Below are 19,922 nucleotides of genomic sequence, written 5' to 3'. Positions count from 1 at the left end.
TTCTCACTCTGTTCGCGAGTTTATTATGGCTAATTTTGCCGCACACATATTGCTCGACGTGTATCTTTGTGTTACTGTTTCTTGTTCGCATTATCGAGGTTAAGCCAAAGATAATACTGTCGTCGGGACCAACAAAATTTTATTTTCTAATTAACCTAGCAGTTGCATCAACAGAGCAAACGCACTTCTGTAAGCAAACCCAACCCGACACCGCTCTTTTTCAGAGGAGAAGTACGGGCAAGCGCTGGCTTCACCTCCACTTATAAGAAGCTGCGGGAGCTTCTACTCCAGCAATATTTTTTAAAACCTACTTGATCAAGCCGCCATCATTTGCACCTAACCCTCGCACGCTTTTCCTCGCACCTACAGCATACGGCGCGCGAGGCGCCATAGTATTTTATTGCACTTGGACTTTATTCGGAATCTCACGCCGATGGTGATGACGACGGCGGATGTGGAGTTTCCCTATAATTGCTCTCGCAATAAAAAGCATTACTTACGTGGCCGCTATTCTGAAAGACGACGGCATCAGATGTTGTTTTGTTGGATTCGGCAGCGTGCAAGTGACAGTGGCCGCTTTGAAATGTGTGTGTGTGGGGGGGGGATGGCATACTTTGCCCCCCCCCCCCCCCTCCGCTCTCCACGTTTTACAGTGGGGGAGAAATGCCCCCTTACCGCCTCCCTCCCCCCTCTTTCCGTAGTAAAAATACCTATGGCACCAAACTTCGAAGGCCAAATTTTCACTTTTATTTCACTACCTTGTCTGCGCCCTTGACATTCTTTTCGTCGTTTCTTGGCTTGGCGGGCCACTTTTCCTGAAATAAAATGACCTAAGTTAGCGAGTAGAATACAAACTCGTTTTATATATTGTGCGTGGTTTGACTTTCGTCTTGCCTTTCAACTATCAGCATAATGATGAAGACGTACCACAGCAATATCACTTTTTTTGACCAGCTCCTGGTCTTCAGATTGTATTTAAATTGTCCTATGCACACACAGTCGCGACGAGTAACCTAGAGGGTTTGCTGGGCGAAAAAGTTGTACCAAAGCAGCTGTAATGGCAGCACACTTGCGGTTGCGAGTCGCATCGTGGCTTTGCGATTATTTTTTGCAAACATTAGCCTTGTAATGAAGTTGCATGTACAGTGCTCACGGAATGAAATAGGACACGGAGCATTTAGTAGAACCCTACATATGTGCAAAGTACGCGAGAGCACCATGTCATGTCGCTAGGAATTTGGTCACCAAACGTGACAAGGACTCCGGTGTAAGCGTTCGCGCCAAAATTACTTCGATGTGACACGAACTGCAGCCGGTTGAAACGAAAGTATGCGCACTACTTAGCCCTAAATTGACGCGTTTCATTCCGTGAGCACTGTACACGTATGTAAAGTATACGCAAAGTTAGTTCTATATGTTTCCGAGAAAGATAGGATGGCTATTCAAAAATTTAGTGTGCGCGAGTGTGTGTCGGTTTGCGGGCGAGCAGAGTTGCGCAGAGGTCCACCAGCTTGCCATCCTTTGTTATGTGAGAAAGCCATTCCTTGCGCTTGCAGCAGCCCGCCTAACGAATGTCAAAAGAATCTTCAGAGCCTTATATACTCCATCGCTACTATTATAATAAGGCTCACTTAACACTTAATGATTGCATACATCCCATTCGCCTTCTTGAAAACAGTGTTTAACATAACTGAATTGCTTAACATGGGCTACGCAGAATCGCAGATACATCTTTCTGCTGCAATATATTTTCACCTGGCAACAGATGGCCTGACAACCCTTGTGTAACTTGTGGTTGGGCGTCGCATTCACAAATGTCTATTCATTGCTAATATGAATGAACAACACTGCGGCGTGCTATATGTGCGGGTGCGAGGAGACTCGCCAGAGCACCTTCTGTGTCATTGCCCATTCTTTGACCCTCAACGACGTACCCTAAAAGCTAAACATAGCCTTTTAGGTTATAGAATGCTCTTGGAAAAAAAGGTCCTGGGACCATGGCTTGTGTATTCTTGCATGCGAAAGCCCACAAAAGCCCGTCTGCACATCTTGAAGGCTACTGGACTGTGCGAGCGCTTGAGACCATGGACATTCCTCTGCCACTGACTCTGTGAATGACTGACTCTTTATTATTTTGCTTCTGTCTCCTTCTTATCTATTCCCCTTTCCCCGTCACCAAGTGTAGGGTAGCCATCCGGGCACGTCGTTGGCTAACCTCCCTACCTTTCCCTTTTCGTCTCTCTCTCTCTCTATTAGCACTGCACCGAGGCCTCGATGCATGCGCATTGATCGAAGGGCCCCTGTTGTCAGAGTATTTTCGTTTATTTTTGTTTGCGCTTGCGATGGTCGTCTTAGTGATAAACGGCGCTGGAAACGAGGAGGCAGTTCGTACTGTACGAGGACGCAACATTACTAACAAGACAGTACTAACATATATATGCGTGTCTCCGATATCGACGCAACGATGAGGCTGTTCTAGTTTTGCACAGATCAGCACCGATACCGATTCCATGTCTAAAATGCTCCCACCTCTAAAGCAAGGCCTCATGGATGTAGCCAGGGGGGTTGTTAGAAAAAGAAAGCTTCGCTTTCAGCTAACTTGTGCCAATCCATAAAAAAAAAAGAAAAAAAAAAAAGCAACAGGTGTGCGCTACGCAAATACAACCAACGCAGTGTTGTTGGCTGCCCTCTTAATCAATGCAAGGCATTTTTTACAGTGAGCTTGAGTCATTAATTAGCAAATTTAACTAATTTTTAAGCTACTGATTCACTAATTATAGATTCTGAATCCGAGATAGTTGTCAAGGCAACATTTTCGAGCTGAACAGCACAAAAAATGGGACAGGGCGAGCGGCAGACAAACACACAGAACTCTAAACCAAGAGTGAAGAGCAGCACGAATGGTGGACGGGAGTTCTCCCGTGTTCTCACGGAAGAGAGGGTCAGTGCTCTGCGTGTTTTTTGACACTCGCCTTGTCCCGTGTTTCGCACTGTTCCGTTTAAAGATGTTGATTTCATGGATAAGTTGTAGGGCGTGTTTAGAAATGTTCCATTGCATCTTTTTAACGAAGATAGCTGTCGTGTTTACAGTTTTTCGGGCTCCAAAGCAAGCAAAAGAAATCTAAAAAAAAAAAAAAAGCTCCACGTGACAAGGCGCTTGCGCGCAGTGACATTCGCGTCCTCAAAACACACACACACACACTCACGCATCCCCCCCCCCCAACGAAAAGACAGACAGACAGAAAGAGACAGAATACCGCGAGCCTCTTCATAATTCTGTTGTGATAACGCTGAATCGAACCTTGGAAACTACTATCGTTATGCCCTACTCGGGAAAATTACACCCTCCAGGGTCGATTGCATGTCGAAACACCCTTTTTGCATCTTACTTCAGATTAAATTCAGGGGTCTTACGTGCCAAAACCACGATCTGGTTATGAGGCACGCCGTAGTGGGTACGTAGGATTAATTCGAACACCTGGGGTTCTTTAGCGTGCACCCAATGCACTGTGGTGGTGATAAACTTTATTGAAAGGGGGAAGGGTAAAGAGGGACGTGGCTGAGGGTTAGGGCTCAAGTAAGGCCCTGGGCCTGCTTGGCCTTTTCCGCCCAGTCCACCAGTTCAAGTTGTCGGTCGACGTCCCCGGAACTGAGCCAGGCTGTCCAGTCAGTCTCGCTGCTGACGGGGGGATGAGAGAACGGGAGCGAGGTGCATTCCCACATTATGTGTGTGAGTGTTCCTGTTTCTGAACAGAGCCTACATTTGTCGCTTTCCCTGCCCCCTGTGATTTTGTTAATGTATTTTGGGTGTGGGTATGTGTTTGTTTGAAGTCGCCGAAACGTGACCGCTTGCGTTTTGTCGAGTTGCTTGTACACGGGCGTTTTTGCATTTCGCCCCATCGAAATGCAGCCGCCGCGGCTGTGATTCGATCTCGCAACTTCGTGCTTAGCAGCCCAACGCCAAAGCCATTACGCTACCACAACGGGCCAACTTTATCTACCGTGGAATATTTAAAAAACGGGCGCATTCGTTAACAGAACACCCCTGGTGTACCTTTTCATTAACTTTATGGCGCTAACAGGGTGTTTTATGCGAATCATCTTGCAGAATTTAAGGGTGCTCGGACACTTCAATGTTTCAAGCAGGTAAAAAGCTGTAACTGTCTATATTCCAGCAGTTGGCGCCAAATCATTATTAAAGCAAGTCATATGGTAACAGTAGGCTATGGATGTCAACCTGAGGTGCTATAACGATACGCTGGCTTGTTTCTATTGCTTCTAGAACTGTATCTATGACGTGTACATACTGATTATGCCTGATTAGACCAAACAAAAGAAAAGTAATTATTTCTGATTTGACGCCTTCTTTACGATGAGCCCTCTGCTATTAGTCAAAAGCTTCGGCTGCGCCCGCTTTGCCTGTCTGTCACGCGACATCACAAAACTGCGAAAGCTCAGTGCGTAGAAGTGACGTGTACGCGTTAAAGATGCATTAATATGGCGAATGAAACTGATTTTTTTTCTGAATATCCAGAAATTACCCCGTTCCGAAAGGAACAGAAGATGGCTGCCCGACGAATGCTGTGGCACTGGCTACTCGCACCTGCCGGGGCGCATGGATTTATTTGCTTATAATGAAGAAAATTGCATAGCAGTATAACGTTATCGAGCCCTTTCGGCACGTATACGACATCGCTCTGCCAATTCTTCGCTGAGGATCCATTTTAGCGGCATGTGTACCCTTCCGTTGCACGCCGCCACGAGTTTTGACCAGCAACCGCAAGCTAAGAAGCGGACCAGTCGCAGACCCCGGCACCATCCTCCTCATGCGGTTATCTAATTTCACTGCGCTGGCTCAGCCCCACCAAAACGCTCTCCACTTTTGCGTACCGCTCGCCTCTTGTCAGCCAATTAGATAAGACAAACCGCTCCACGTAGGCAATTTTATTTGCTTTGAAATCAAACAAATGTGACCTCTATAAACGAGGAGAGCGTTTAATTGGGCTCTTCAAACATCGCTGCGGGTTACCGCCCGATGATTGCGTCGGTGCTTACGTAAATTTGACGTCAGGGGATTGGAATAAAAGCAGATTGGAATAGTTTTACATTATAGGGCCCCTGCTACTTCATGTTGCATGGAGTCTCCGGTGGTGAAGTGGAAAAACATAGCTTTTCTTTTCTACCCTGACTGTCGCTTTTTAGCTTTTCATCACTAGCTTCGTTTAAGTTGTTTCAGCTCCGTGTTCTTTTGTTTGTCTGCTGCCAATCGTCAGTGAATCATAGCGCGTCAGCCAATCATAGTTCTTCAGGCGCATCTTTTTGCTGCAGCAACGGGTCCGAGGCAATATTATGCGCAGTAATTCTAGCGCTCTTTCATACCATATTGATTGGAATGAACATTCGCAGATGCATGCAGACCAGAAAAATTACGGGGTTTTACGTGCCAAAACCACTTTCTGATGATGAGGCACGCCGTAGTGGGCGACTCCGGAAATTTGGACCACCTGGGGTTCTTTAACGTGCACCTAAATCAAAGTACCACGGGTGGTTTCGCATTTCAGCCCCATCGAAATGCGGCCGCCGTGGCCGGGATTTGATCCCGCGACCTAGTGCTTAGCAGCCCAACACCATAGCCACTAAGCAACCACGGCGGGTCATGCAGAGCAATATTTTACCGATAAGAAAACGTCATTTATTGTGGAGGTGGCGCGCCTTCGTCGTAAAGTGGGAAGACACGACTACTCAGTCCTCTTCTCGCCTTCCTGCCTTTGACATCTTAGTGCTAGCTTAGCTTACATTGTTTAACCTTGGTGCTGATTTATAGATTAACTGAAGCACTAAAGAGCGTGCCGTCAACCTATCCAAGGAGCTAGAGGCGCTACTGCACTCTTAAGGTGCTGTATAGTGGTTACGTCGGCGAAGTAGTCGAGAGGAAACAATATCAATTTATTGGTCTTGTCTTTTGGTGATCGTGTGTCTTACTGTGACTGAAAAAAAGATAGAGAAAGGAGCATGGAGCGGTCGAGATTTAACACTTTCGACTGCAAATCTGGAGGTCCACGGTTCGAATCCAGGCTGGGTGCCTTTTTTTTTTGTTATTTGTTTTAAATAAACGTTTCCGAAAACACTTCGGGATTACTTCGCCGGACGTCCTAAAGACTAAGCTAGCGATAGAGAAAATATATGACTTTAAAAATAAAACGTAATGTGCATTTCGGCAATACGGCATATTGGGGGAAGGGTGCAATTAAAAATAATCGCCCTTTCAAATGAGTTTATTAGTCCGTCTAAACACTATTTTCTGTGGGTGTAAAAAGGTGAGTTATAGACACGAGAAACTACACCCTTAACGGTGCAGTTTTTTCTTAGTGTGTACCGTCACCCGGGTCAATCGCTTTACCGTTTCAGCTAATCAGGGGATTAGCCCAGGCCAACACGAGGCCGCAGTATATAGCCAACAACTCAAAGTGCTGAAAGATTGTTTCTAGCTGCTCGAGTTGTCGGCTACTCTCGTACTGACTTGAGCTTGTCTCCTTGTTAGCTGAAACATTAAAGCGACTTTCGGGAAGATGCTGATCCTTTTTCGATGTTTGTATCACGATCGATATTCGTGAAACCGTCAAATTCCGCAATATTCTCAAATTCGCCATCTCCCCATTTGCTCACAGGGCGCTACGCATCCTCTGATTGGCTCAGATAGCAAACATGGCGGTATTTGACAGTGTCCAGAATAGTACCCCAAGACACATTTTTAGGGGTGTACGAAGTACAATTATTGAGACCTAGTCGAATAGTGCCAGAAGTGAATCGAATCGAACACACAATGCTTTATAGAATAATGTAAGGTATTCGGAAAATATTGGAATTTGCGAATAGCGACTATCTGAGTCGAAAGCCGAATATAATAGGACAATATTAGATTCGTTATTCCGAAATTACGAATATTCGCACACCCACCCCTACAAATGTTTAACTAACTTGCTTTGAAAAGATAATGCAAAATCTCCTTTTGCAGCATTTTGCTGCCGTTAGGTGGATATGCTTTTTCCTTGTGTAAGCCTGGATTTTGGGGTCCGTATTCACAAAAAAGCAAGTGTTCTGAATAGCGGAATTTTCAAATCGAAACGAATAACCGAAAAAAAGTACGACCTTCGAATATCGAATATTCCCAATTTCTAAAGAAAATTGAAAGGTATCTGTGGAGTGTGTTTGGCAACAAACACTTGTTTACGTTATTTTATACATGTAATACAGTGTAACAACTGGACTGGTCGAGTGGAAAACTTGTAAATGAGAACCAAACCAAAGTACGATCATATCTGCTGCACGGTGACAGACACAAATGAAAAAAAAGGGACAGCACGTCCGAGATGCTTTCTTTTATTTCACTTGGGTTGCCACGCGGCATAACGTCATAATGGAGTCAAATATAAGCATCCAGGCCCGTTTCATAGAGATACATCAAGTAGTTTGTAGTACTTGTTGAATTAAGGAGTCAAGGCTAATACTACAGCACTGGGCATCGTTTTGAAGGAATCCAAGCATGGTGAGACTGGTCAAATAATAAATTACTATGTCTAATTAGAGACAGCGGAGTCGTAGGCTGCCAAAGGCGACGGGCCGTGATTTTGCAGCGATGATTTTTCCGATGCTATTCTTTTTCGCAGTTCGTCAGTGGTCAGAGCGACGCTCCGTCCGCGTAATCATTGAAGTTAGCCCGTCGTTAAAGGTAGACGATAAGAGAGGCATACAAGCGAAAAGCATCGCTACAAAATCTCGGTCATACTTACTCAACGACTGGTAACTATTGTGCATAGGTGATATGTTCATGGGACAAGTGGTTTATGAAGCTAAATAGTTCAAAATGTAAGGTCATGAGAGCAATGCATCTCAATAAAGTTAACAACTTTGCTTATACCCTTAATAACTCCGCTTTAACCCCCGTTACTAGTTACCGCTATCTTGGCGTGCATGTAACTCACAACCTCTCATGGAATATACTCGTTGAACATGTAATTAACAACGCTAATCGCATGCATGGATTTCTACGCCGAAATTTTTCCTCCGTTGTCTCCGCTTTGAAGGTTAAATTGTACGCAACTCTAATTAGATCAAAATTAGAATGTGCTTGCTCTATGTGGGACCCATCTAGCTCCGCATTAATGACCGCCCTTGAATCCGTTCAGAACCACGCTGCCCGATATGTGCTCTCTAATTACTCTCGTTATGCCAGCGTTTCTTCAATGAAAGCTAATTTAGATCTACCGACACTTCGGTCACGCCGTAAGTGTTCCCGCTTAAACCTCTATCACAAAATTTTTTACACTAACCCAACACTTAAAAATGATCTTTTCCTCCGTATAGATTACGTGTCCTCATGGATAGATCATAAACTCAAGTTTAAAATTCCTTTATGTCGCACTAACACTTGCCATGCTTCTTTTTTGCCGCAATCACGCAGTGACTGGAACCACCTTCCCGCCTCCATCGCTGCAGTCAGACTCTGCTGCCTTTAAAGTTGCCATTAACAATTTATTGTTAGAACACTCCTCCCTGTAATACCCTCGGGTCCTGAGAGTACGAAAACAAACAAACAAACAAACAAACAAACAAACAAACAAACAAACAAACAAACAAACAAATAAATAAATAAATAAATAAATAAATGACTGTATGCTTTGGATTTCTGACCGTATGACGTGGTTTCATTTAATTTTCTTACATACAATTTTTATATTGTTTCCGCTATGCGAATAGGAGTAGCCGTCACCATTATAAGGTGGCTACGTCCCTTTCTTTTATTTTCATTTAAATAAAAAAAGCGACCTCCTCTATGTGTTTATTAGGAACCAGATCGTCTGCGCAACAGTCGCGGTTCTCCTGCACCAGAATCACTTAGACGGGTCTCCATTCGCGCCAATCTTTATCCCTGTAGAATGCAAGAACTGTTGCGCCTTGTAGTATGCCAACGGAACAAATATTGGACAACTTCGATTAGTGAATTGTGGAATCGAATACAAATCGAATAGGATAGCAAAGACCATTAGATTCGTATTTGAAATTTCGAATATTCTCACACCCCCGCAATATGTTCTTACACTAAATCTGTTCGTAAGAGCAGTTTTAGCATATGGGCAGTCTTATTGTTCGTATGTTCGAACAGTCGTAATTGTTCGTCTGGGCAGCCATGATGTCGGACATACGTAGAGTATTAGTGAACGTGGTTGGTCAATGACGGGCACCACTCACCAACGAAATATGCGCTGGTCAATGCCCAGGTCAAACACAGACAGTCCACAGTGCTTGCCTTCCTAGATATGTGGTTGCCATGCCCAGACAGGAAAGAAATTCAGCTTTTTCGCAGCGAACGCGTTCCGAAATTGAAGTAGGTGCAACTATTTCGCGGCAGTGCTTTTTGTCAGTCGTATAGCATCGTAAGTCACGACAAAATTTAAATAGTGGCCACTGCGTCATAATTCCTTTTGTTTCGAAGTGTTATGAAGAAAAGCTGTTTGAATGACAGCAAAATGGCGCAAATTTCCTTTTATTTAATTGAAGCTGGCCGAGCGCCAAAGTTGAAAATATTGTCATAGGCGTTTCAATGATTCGGCATGCTTTCGCACAAAACCGACAGAGAACGGTGAGCCCCTAAGCCTAGGGGTCATGCTCGGCGCTGGTGCAATGCGTAGCGGGCGGCTGACGTCGACGGCAATCGCGGTTTTGCGAAGGCACGGGTGTGCTCGTGTGTGCAGATAATGGGGTGGCGATCTATCCCATAGAAGCCCACGCGTATCTGAGAGCGCAATGGCCCATGTCACACGGACATTTATAGCTGACCACCGGCAGCAAGCACTTTTTCTGATGGGCGCTTCAGGGAGCGTTCCCACGGCGCCGCTCAAGCGCTGCAGCTCTACGTGAGATGGCATGCACTCCCTCGGGTACAACAAACCGCGGCTTCCGTATCGCATCGTAGTCGCTCGGCGCATAGCGGGCGCAGGCTATTTATTAGCGCCACAACCACGCTTTCCCGCGTCACCGGCGTCCAATGTTTCTCGCAGATGACGTTGGAGCTCGGCCTCCTCGCAGAATTTGCCGAGGGATCAAGTACATGAATAATAACTGCATTGTCATTGCCAAATATGCTGCAAACGAATTCTTGGAAGCTACGCACCGTCAAGACAAGTAAAATGTGTATTTTTTCATAAAATAATATATTCTTATGTTCCAAAAATTGTGCCGAAAATAACTGATATCAATGCTTCCATGTTTTTGTCTGTTTAATAAGAAAGAAAATATCAGACAAGCTTTAGAACTATATCAGCGCGAAACCAGCAAAGCAGTGCATACCGCTTATATGATAAATGTAAAGGCCGTGAAATGAACAAGTCGAGGACAAATATCTTAATGAAACTTTAGTCATATCATAAGAAGCCAACAAACACTGACTCCAAAGACAACATAGGGGAAATTACTTGTGCTTAATAAAAGAAAATAAAAAAACGATAAATTAATGGAAATTAATGTGGATGAAAAAACAACTGTTGTTGTTTGATGTTGTTCTTTCATCCACTTTAATTTCCAATAATTTATCGTTTCTTTATTTTCATTTATTAAGCACAAGTAATTTCCCCTACGTTGTCCTTGGTGTCAGTGTTTGATTGGCTTTCGATGGGGGCGAAATGCGAAAACACCCGTGTACCTAGATTTAGGTGCACGTTAAAGATCCCCAGGTGGTCGAAATTTCCGGAGTCCTCCACTACGGCGTGCCTCATAATCAGAAAGTGGTTTTGGCACGTTAAACCCCATAATTTAATTAATTAAGTGTTTGATTGGCTTCTTATGATATGACTAATAAAGATCAGGCTCCTCGGTTAACCCCCTTTCTTCTCGTTAATGAAACTTTGTCATTCAAGAACCTTGTTCACATTTTTGTAGATATGCAACGGAGGAGCAGCTGTCACCGGTCGTGTTTTGTAATTGCACCGAAATTGTAGTCGCAAAAGAGATCACATATAAAAAGCAGCAGTTCTGCAAAATATGCATTAAGCACGCGAAGTACAATGGAATACACGAATGCGAAGATAAGACTTGATAAAAAGCAAAAAAGTGTCTCTGGAAACAAAGTTGACTGCATGTATTCACAAAACCTCGCAACAAGATATTTAAATATACGTATAAGTGTCCAATAAATCTACGTATCTAAGCAAAAGTCACTACAAGGTGTTTCAGCTAAATTTAGCCAAAGTTAAAAAATGTGCCGGTGCACTCTAAGACGACGCTATGGTGGCTAGAACATAACGACGCGACCAAGTGCATGTTGCTCACTTTTGTATGTAGTGTGTCATGCTATTTTTGTATTTTGCTTAATTAGATTTTTAGTCAAGATCACTAAACCAACTTCTGAAGTAACGAAGCTAGGAAAAAAATCTAATTAGAAAATTGCAGAGTGGTTTGCAAAACGTCCGAATAAACAGTTTCTGTCTTTCTATTTATCTGTTAAGTATTAGTGTATTCCAGCTTACTGATCATGCCTGCGAAATAGAAAACACCACGTGACATGCCCGCTTGCGCGTCGTGATTGCACTGCTCCCCAACGTTCCGCGCACAAACAGCCATAGGTGCGCTGCCGCTTAAAAGGCGACAGGGCAGCGATGTAGGCATTGGCTGTGCCATTTACGCCAGCGATGTGCTCCCCTCGCGAAAGTTTGTTATAGCGTTAAGTATACACAGCGGTTATCGCTTGTGCAGCCGGAAGTAACAGGTCCGTCATTTCGCGATAGCTGTAAGCAAGTTTAACATCCCTAAATAAAAAAAAACTCAGCTTTCAGAAGGCTGAAAATGGTAGAATAAGAGTATCCTAACTTACCAGACGCAGTCTTTCACTGAATTAACGTTTATTTTTCATCCGTTTTCACAGGAAGCGCTTGAAGAGGTCACCTTCTGCAGCGATACAACACTGGGGTCTTCTGAGAAGGCTTGCTGTCGCTGCCTTGAGCACCGTCGGTGAAATGCTGTAGCAGTCTTTAGTTATATTCTCCTGTAAGGCTTCTGGAGTCGTCGTTTCCGTCGTGTATACGTGATCCTTAATATACCACTTGCGGATTATGAGGCACGCCGTAGTGGAGGACTCCGGAAATTTCGACCGCTTGGCGATTTTGAACGTGCACCTAAATCTAAGTACACAGGTGTTTTCGCATTTCGACTCCATCTAAAAACAGCCGCCGTGGCCGCGATTCGATCCCGCGACCTCGTGCTCAGCATGTCCAACACCAAAAGTCAAGAGGATTGAGGTCGGGTGACCTTGCAGGCCACAGGACAGGCCCGTTTCGCCCTATCCATTGCCATGAGAAGGTAACATCAAGCCATGCTCGTGCTTGACTGCAGTTGTGGGCTGGGGCTCCGTCGTGCTGATACCACATTGCGTAAAGCTGGGCTAGTGGCATGTTGTAGCAAAAGTCTTCAACCGGCCCTTTAAGGAATTCACATACCTATTGCCCGTCAGAGTGTTGTTGAAAAACACTGGGTCAATGACTGTGCTGTCATATATTCCGCATCAAACGTTAAAAGACCACTGGTATTGGTGGCGGGATCTTCCTAGCCAGTGGGGATTTTGCTCACTCCATTAGTGTGCTTTGTGGATATTGGCAATTTCGGGAAAAGTTGGCCTCATCAGTCCAGGGCACCTTGGTGAGAAAGTCAGAACCCTGCTCCTCCTGAATCAAAATCCAATTCGCAAAGTCGAGTCTCTTTTGGAGATCCCTTGACTCCAGGCATTGATGTAGCTGAAGATGTAGGGGTGCAGTCCAGCTGTTTTCAAAATCATCCAGGCAGTTGAGTTGGACACACGGAGCTGTGCGCTCACGCTGCGCGTGCTGGCATGTGGATTAGCTGCCATGAAAGACAAAACGTTGGAGCGAACCTCATTATTTCTGAGTGAAGCTCTCTGCCTCTTTCTTGTGAAGCTGCCGGCTTGCTTCAGCGACTCGTAGGTGTTGAATATTGTCATCGAGCTCGGTCGCGTACCCGGATGCCAGCTTCGAAATATTCTTGCAGCCTGCTGTCTCTGTCCGCCTGCAGCTCCTAGGGCAAGGATAATGTCTGCTTTTTCTTCGTTGGAAAAAGGCATCATGAAATTGATCGCGCTTTAACAGCCGATGCACGATAGTATGTTTATCGCTGTCTGGAACTACCACCTATCACCACCACCACGTCCGTCAGTCGCTTTACGCAGCGCAGGAGATAATGGTTGCTAGCTTAAATCGAACAGCCAACGCTTGTGTCGCTGCCCTGTCACTTTTTAAACGGCAGCGCACCTATGGCTGTTTGTGCGCGGAACGCTTGGGAGCAGTGCAATCAAGACATCATCGAAATGAAGAAACGCAAAGGAAAGCATGTTGGCCACAATCGAATGCCTACTTGGGGCACCTAATGTAGCTACCCAAGGAATATCGAAGAAATCCTGAGATGCGTGGTACACAGAGAACCGTATGCATGCTGCTCGTTATCATACACTGGCGAGATAAAAGTATTTCCGTAGACGTTGCGATAACATCGAAATGATGGTGACGCCCTCAAGCGAACGTGTTGCAATCTGTCGAGTCCCCACAATGGTGGCGGCGAGCGACCACTGCTTCTTTTTGTCGTCTGCTAGCCACAAAGCGACCAAAACTCTCGGATGCTAAAATCCACTCGGCCAGAGAAAAACGAACGCGCACCAAAGTGCGCCGCGCGGCTGTCAGGGCAACACATGAAAAACGCATGACCTCTGTCTGGCTCTGGCAGCCCGCGGGTAGCGAGCACAAGAAAACTGAAGAGGCTCAATGTGTCCTCGCGAATAAAAGTCAAAGTAGAAAAAATAAATAAGAACACAGTTACCTTTGCTGGCTTTAACGTCTTGGCATGGACGCTTTGGTGCAGGTGAAAAAATGGTGACATCCTTTTCTGTGACATGATGGCACAACTGAACCATCACAACGCTTCGTCTCATAGGACCTCGCTGTGTGCTTTGTCAACTTGTGTGATAGTGCATTGATTTGGCTTGCCTCGTTATATATGGTCCGATGTACGACTTTAGAAAAGTCAATGCAGCTTTGCGTCAAATGTTTTTAAGAACATTAAACTCACAAAGATCCGGAATTGAAAATGTAAAGCACGACTTTGGAAATGTCAATGAACCTTTCACATCAAAAGATATGTGATCTTAATACCCATAAAATTTCGGAATTGAAACCTATGCTGTCCGTAGATACCGCAGCCTCTGCGAGATGCCGCGACGAGTCCGCTCGCCATCAAAGCGCCCTTGAAACTGTGCTGGGATGGGGATCTTTGCGTTATGTGACTCCAGGTGTATGGGCGTTGCCACGATCTCCAGCCCGAGTTCACAATGTTCGCGCCGAAATGACTTTTCGAGCGTGAAAAATACATTCTAGACAAAATCCAGAATGATTTCCGGCGCCGGGGGTTGTTTGGTCGGCGGTGCGGTGCATCACAGCACTAAAAAATTTCGGGGGGGGGGGGGGGGGGCTGAAGCCCCATAAGCCTCCCCCCTGGCAGGAGCCCTTGTGACCCGTAGCATGTCGCTCGCTCAGGCATCGCACGCAGTATTTGTAGTCGCCTGCGTGTCACTCGTCTGAGCAGCGGTTTTTTTTAAGGGACTTCCACTTTCGCGGTTCATCTGCGGTTGGAACATCGTGCCACATTGTTTCTCTCGCACGCCATATGCGTACCGCATACTATTTTGCTCCACGCTTCGCTTATGCTTTCTCTGGCTTCATAATCACTTCGTATGGTTCTGACTAACATAACAAGTAGCCCCTCGGATCCCTTTGTTCTTCGCGCTCATTGCACAACGAGGGCTCCGAATTTGGCAGTCTTGATGCCACGAGGTATTGGCGGCAAGGAGTTACGGAGTCGCCATCTATCGGAAGCGCCTCTCTGGCGTAGTATGAGGGATCACGCGGCGCGCTCCTTCTATGTTTTGCTGTCAGCGCTCACTGAAAACACCACGCGGGAGCTCTCCCGGGCATTTCTGTAAGTACTTTCGAAACGAGAGAAGTTTTTTACTGTCTAAATAATAATCTTGGGCAAACTGAAAGCACAGAATCGTTTACAGACGCTATCTCTTTGCCGAATACGTACAGTGAACGCCACTGCGCGCGGTCGCCGCAATGGAGTCTCCCGAACCGGCTTCTTGCGTGAAAGGTAGGTAAACACTGAGAGCAAACTATCTGAAATATGTTCTTATCGTGTTTGTATAAGTAAATGGAGCGTAATAGAATGAAGCCTCAATGCAGCGATTGCACAGATTCGCAGCGACCGGCTGCGCGTCTGCACGCTTGTCCGCGCACTGTTTCGCTTTCGCCGCGTGCGCGTTTTCGCACCGTGCCATGAGCTTTAGGCGGCAGAATATGAGTATTTGACAGTATACAAGCAACCATTGTTGCGTGGGCGCTATCAGAGCTATTCAAAGATAATTTCATTGTAGAGACTTCGACGCCTACGGGGACTGTGATGTGCCGTCGCGACGATTCAATCTATTTTTTATCCTAAATTCTTGGACGTTTCAATATTATTTCTCGAGTTGCGTCGCACTGTATGCTTATCGGTGTTCTCAGCGTGCGATTTCCCGCTGCTTCTTTTTTGTAATCCAGTGCATTAATTCATAACACAAACATGACCATATGCCATGCTTTTTTTTAATGTGCGTCTTACCGCTCCCTTTCCACTCCAGTGAACTTGCCAGTATCTATAGCATCGGCAAGTTCATAGACCAAACCGTCATGGCATTAGTCGGGCAGCGGACGCGGGCGAGCGTCTCAGTGCGCGTTTTCCGAACATCGCAGACCCGGCACCGTAGCAGAAATCTTCCTCGCGTCTGTGCTTGCTGCATACCCGAGTTGTAGCCGATGACTGTTTGCCGGTTTTGTTTCGCGAGCCAAGCTTCACGCAGCTTCTTGTCCTGCGGCTACGTGTGAATAGAGCTGACACCGGGCTCCGTTGCGTACGTCCGGCACTGCGGCACCGAGCAGTAACCTACCATGTAGCGCGCCTTCAAAGGCAGCCACTACCTATTGTAGTGCTTTCAAGCGTTGTAAAGTAGACACTCGAAGCGGGAAAATCTCGCCACTAAATGAGGATCGCAGCGTACGAGGGAATTTAAACTCTCATTTTCAGCTCGCTTCGGCGCTCCCGAAGCAGCCGACGCGGCCGCTATGTCCACGTGATCCCTAATAGCACGTCACGCCGACGGTGGCGCCAGCTTTTCCAGTGGTGGAGCTCGAGGCCAATAGCATATACGAGAGAGAGAAAGAGAGAGAGAGAGGAAATTCAGGGAGGTTAACCAGACGCACGTCTGGTTTGCTACAGTGCACTGGAAGAAGGGAATGTAGGGACGAAAAGTCAGAGGGAGAAGAGAAAGAGCACTGGTTGCGCGCACACGTAAAGATGCGCAGCAAGTTTATATACGGTCGAAGGTACTTGTCGATGAGGTTTTACAGGATTGTTAACGTCGCTTTCTGCGCCAGTGGCGCGCACGGCCATGGGTCATGGATCATCGTTTACGACAAGTCATGAGGGCTGCTGAAGGCATGCGCAAGCACTGGATGCAGGGCATCCAGTACTTGTAAGGCGGTACGAGCTGACGATGTCTGCAGCTTAGTAAAAAGCATGCGAAGACCATCAACCAGTGATTGCATAGCATGACGACGACCTGCCAGTCTTGCTCTGGCAATTTCTCAGAAACTGATGGGCAGTTCCATGCTGCGCTGTGCCTTGCAAGTCAGAAGATGGATGGCTCCCTGGTAGTGTAGGCCAAGAATAAGCAGCCGCACTCTCCGCAGCTCCCTTGCACCTTGGCATCCTTATCCTTGGTGTCAATTCCGCTTGGCTTGGGTGGCAAATGAGGGGGCGATGACGGACGTGACATGCGTAAAGCAGAAGCTATGGAGGTCCTTGATGAATGTTGGCGATGGGAGCGTCGTCGGCGTGGTTTTCTAACAATGTCGGTAACTTCGCGGTGAAACGAGTGGTCCTACACCACCCGCTACAATATGGCCATTTCTTTCTGAATTAAGGGACGTTTCTTCGTAGACATATCATGGGGTCCGAGACAGGGCACTTCAGAGGGGTGACGTTGCAGCAATCACGCCGGTGAGGCTCGGATCAGCGGGAGCGCGCCGTCGGATTTGTGCACACACTGCTAATGTGTCCGAGCTTCATGCATTTCCTGCATTGGAGTGGTCTTCGTATGAAAAGACGAACTATCTAAGCGATTCACTGTTGAGTATAACCTTCACGCAACGTGACTTGCCGATGTGGGAATCGTTGGTGATAACATGCAGCTGCATCTATAACTGGCTTAATAACTATAATATGCCTTTTTACGGATGATTTCGTTTTATATTTACCAATAACAAATGCATTAGGCTGCTCTGCTCTTCAGGATGACCTCCTGCAAATGCAGGCATGGTGCAGCGTATGTCGCATGTCCTTTCATCGCCGTCGTAATTACGAGGGCGAATCAGATAGTCTTTGCCCATATATTTTATTAGTCAATATAAGGCACACACAGGCAATTACAAATATACGTACTATTCTACGTACCTTCCACTATTTTCCCACATAGTCACCACACCGGTTCAAACATTTGTCCCATCGCAGCACTAAATTTGAGTTGCCCCTGTGGTAGAATTCGTGCCGCTGACTGTGGCACCACCGTCGGACTGCTGTCTTGGCTTCATCGCTGCACGTGAATCACTGTCCTACCAGGAACTCTTTCAGCGGACCGTAAACTTTGAAGTCACTACAGGCGAGGTCCGGACTGTGTGGTGAGTGGTCCAGACTTTCCCAGGGAAATGACCGGAGCTTGCCGGCGGTTCTGACTGTCACATGTGGCCTCGCATTGTTGTGGAGGATAGCCTTTTGCGAACTTACAACACAACCCTCACACTTCTAAAAGCGAGACACCTTTCCCCATACGTGGGCTGCATTTCCCTGTAGATTTCGATGGGTGTTCGTCCCTTGCTCCATAGAAAACGAATCACACTTCGTCGCTTGTACGCCGTGGACGTGTGAAGCACGACCGCCATCTTCATCAACTGACAGCAGCGCCGAGCAGCGGAGTTACCGGCAGATAAAGCAGGGCCGGTTCAAGAGAGGTCCACCTCTGGGAATGGATATGTTGACTTCGCAAATACAACCGTAATTTTACTAAAAAAATAGGGGCAAAGACTTTCTTATTCTCCCTCGTATGTATAGTGCCCTCCTACACCCTCATCAACTGTACTTTAACACAATGTGTACCCATCTTATTAATCATGTGTACCCATCATATTAATCAGTTAATTTATTCCTGCAATCGCTTACTATAGGTTATCTACGCCGTAACTTGTCTTCAACCATCTCCCTCAGTCAAATTGCTTGCAAGTAAAACCTTAATCCGATCTAAACTAGAATATCCCTGTGCTATTTATGACAACCAACAAGTTAATAAGATTATGTTAATTGTACCGGTTCAGAACCCAAGCTGCCAGGTTTATTCATTCTGACTACTCCTATAACACAAGTGTCTCAGATTTAAAAACCCGGTTGTGTCTTCCCTTGCTCGCTTCCCGCCGCAGAAGTGCTCGTCCTTTATATTTAAGATTATTTTATTCACTGCCCCCAAGTTGATATTCGCCTCGATGTGGGTGAGGTCAAGTTGAAGGTATTGTAGATGTAGCGAGGTCATATTACAGTAGGCAAGGCTGTCACGCTGATTGCAGGGGGTTAGTAGTTTATTATTATGGGATATTTCAAGCGATATAATGGAAACTATTTACAGAGACATCTAAGACTACGAGTGATAAGTTAAAATCATTTTACAATTTTGGTCTTCTTCCAATATTAACCGAATCTCCACCGAATCCCTCTCCAACTGCTCTGCATGTAATTAAAACGCTTACCCGACACCAACCTTGCCCCATTGTTCGTCCAATCACACTGCGGTGCACGCAGCGTGTACACAACGGGGCTCCAGGGTGACACTGTGCGGAGTTCCAATGTCTCGAGGTCAGTGTCGTAAATCCTTGCTGTGCAGTGGGCCTCTTCACTCACCGCCTCGCAAGACATAGACTCCGAGCGAAAATACTTTCACGCTCGTGGGCGCGTCTGGCCCGTTCGCGGAATGTTGAATGCTTTGCTTTGAAGTTGACTTCAAAGCGAAGCAACGGCACTGTTTCCGGGAACCGAATGGCGGAAGCCCCGCCTCAGTTAGCCCGCTTACGCGTTCTCCGTAAATCCCGGCTCCCCCATCCGCCACGCTGCTTGTCGTGTGGCATCTATAAGGAAGTCATAGGGGACACGCCTGCAAACGCCGTACAGCCTCACCCACCACACCGACCACCAATCCCTATCTCGGCGGAGCTGCCAGGTGTCTCAAAGAACCGTTCCCCAACATGTGCCCTACAGCAGACGGCAGCCTCTCTCCTCCAAGAGAAATTTGGGGACCACCTTCACATCTTCGCCGATGGATCCGTGATACCGGAGACGGGCTCATCCACAACAGCCTGCGTTGCACCTGCCCTACAAAACAGCAAGGTGTGCCGTCTCCCGGGACATGCAAGCTCTACCGCAGTAGAGCTAGCAGGACTCCACCTTGCTGTGGACCTACTGGCAGAAGAGCTACCAACGACTCCGGCAGCTATCTTCTGCGACTCCAAGGCGGCGCTGCTTTGCCTGCAGAGCCCTGACAAGGCTAGCCTTGGGGTTGCACTGCTCTCCTCAAGACTGGCGGTCTTTCAGTATGCAGGATGCTCACTATCCCTGCACTGGCTACCGGCGCACGTAGGGATCCCGGGTTATGAAGAGGCAGACACTCTCGCAAAGAGCGCCCACTACCCAAGCGTCCCCCTCAGCCCTGCTGTAACGGCCGCGGACTTCACAAG

This window comes from Dermacentor andersoni, chromosome 1, assembly GCF_023375885.2.
Source record: "Dermacentor andersoni chromosome 1, qqDerAnde1_hic_scaffold, whole genome shotgun sequence".
In the NCBI taxonomy this organism is placed as follows: domain Eukaryota; kingdom Metazoa; phylum Arthropoda; class Arachnida; order Ixodida; family Ixodidae; genus Dermacentor; species Dermacentor andersoni.
Note: the sequence above shows the minus strand (reverse complement) of the source record.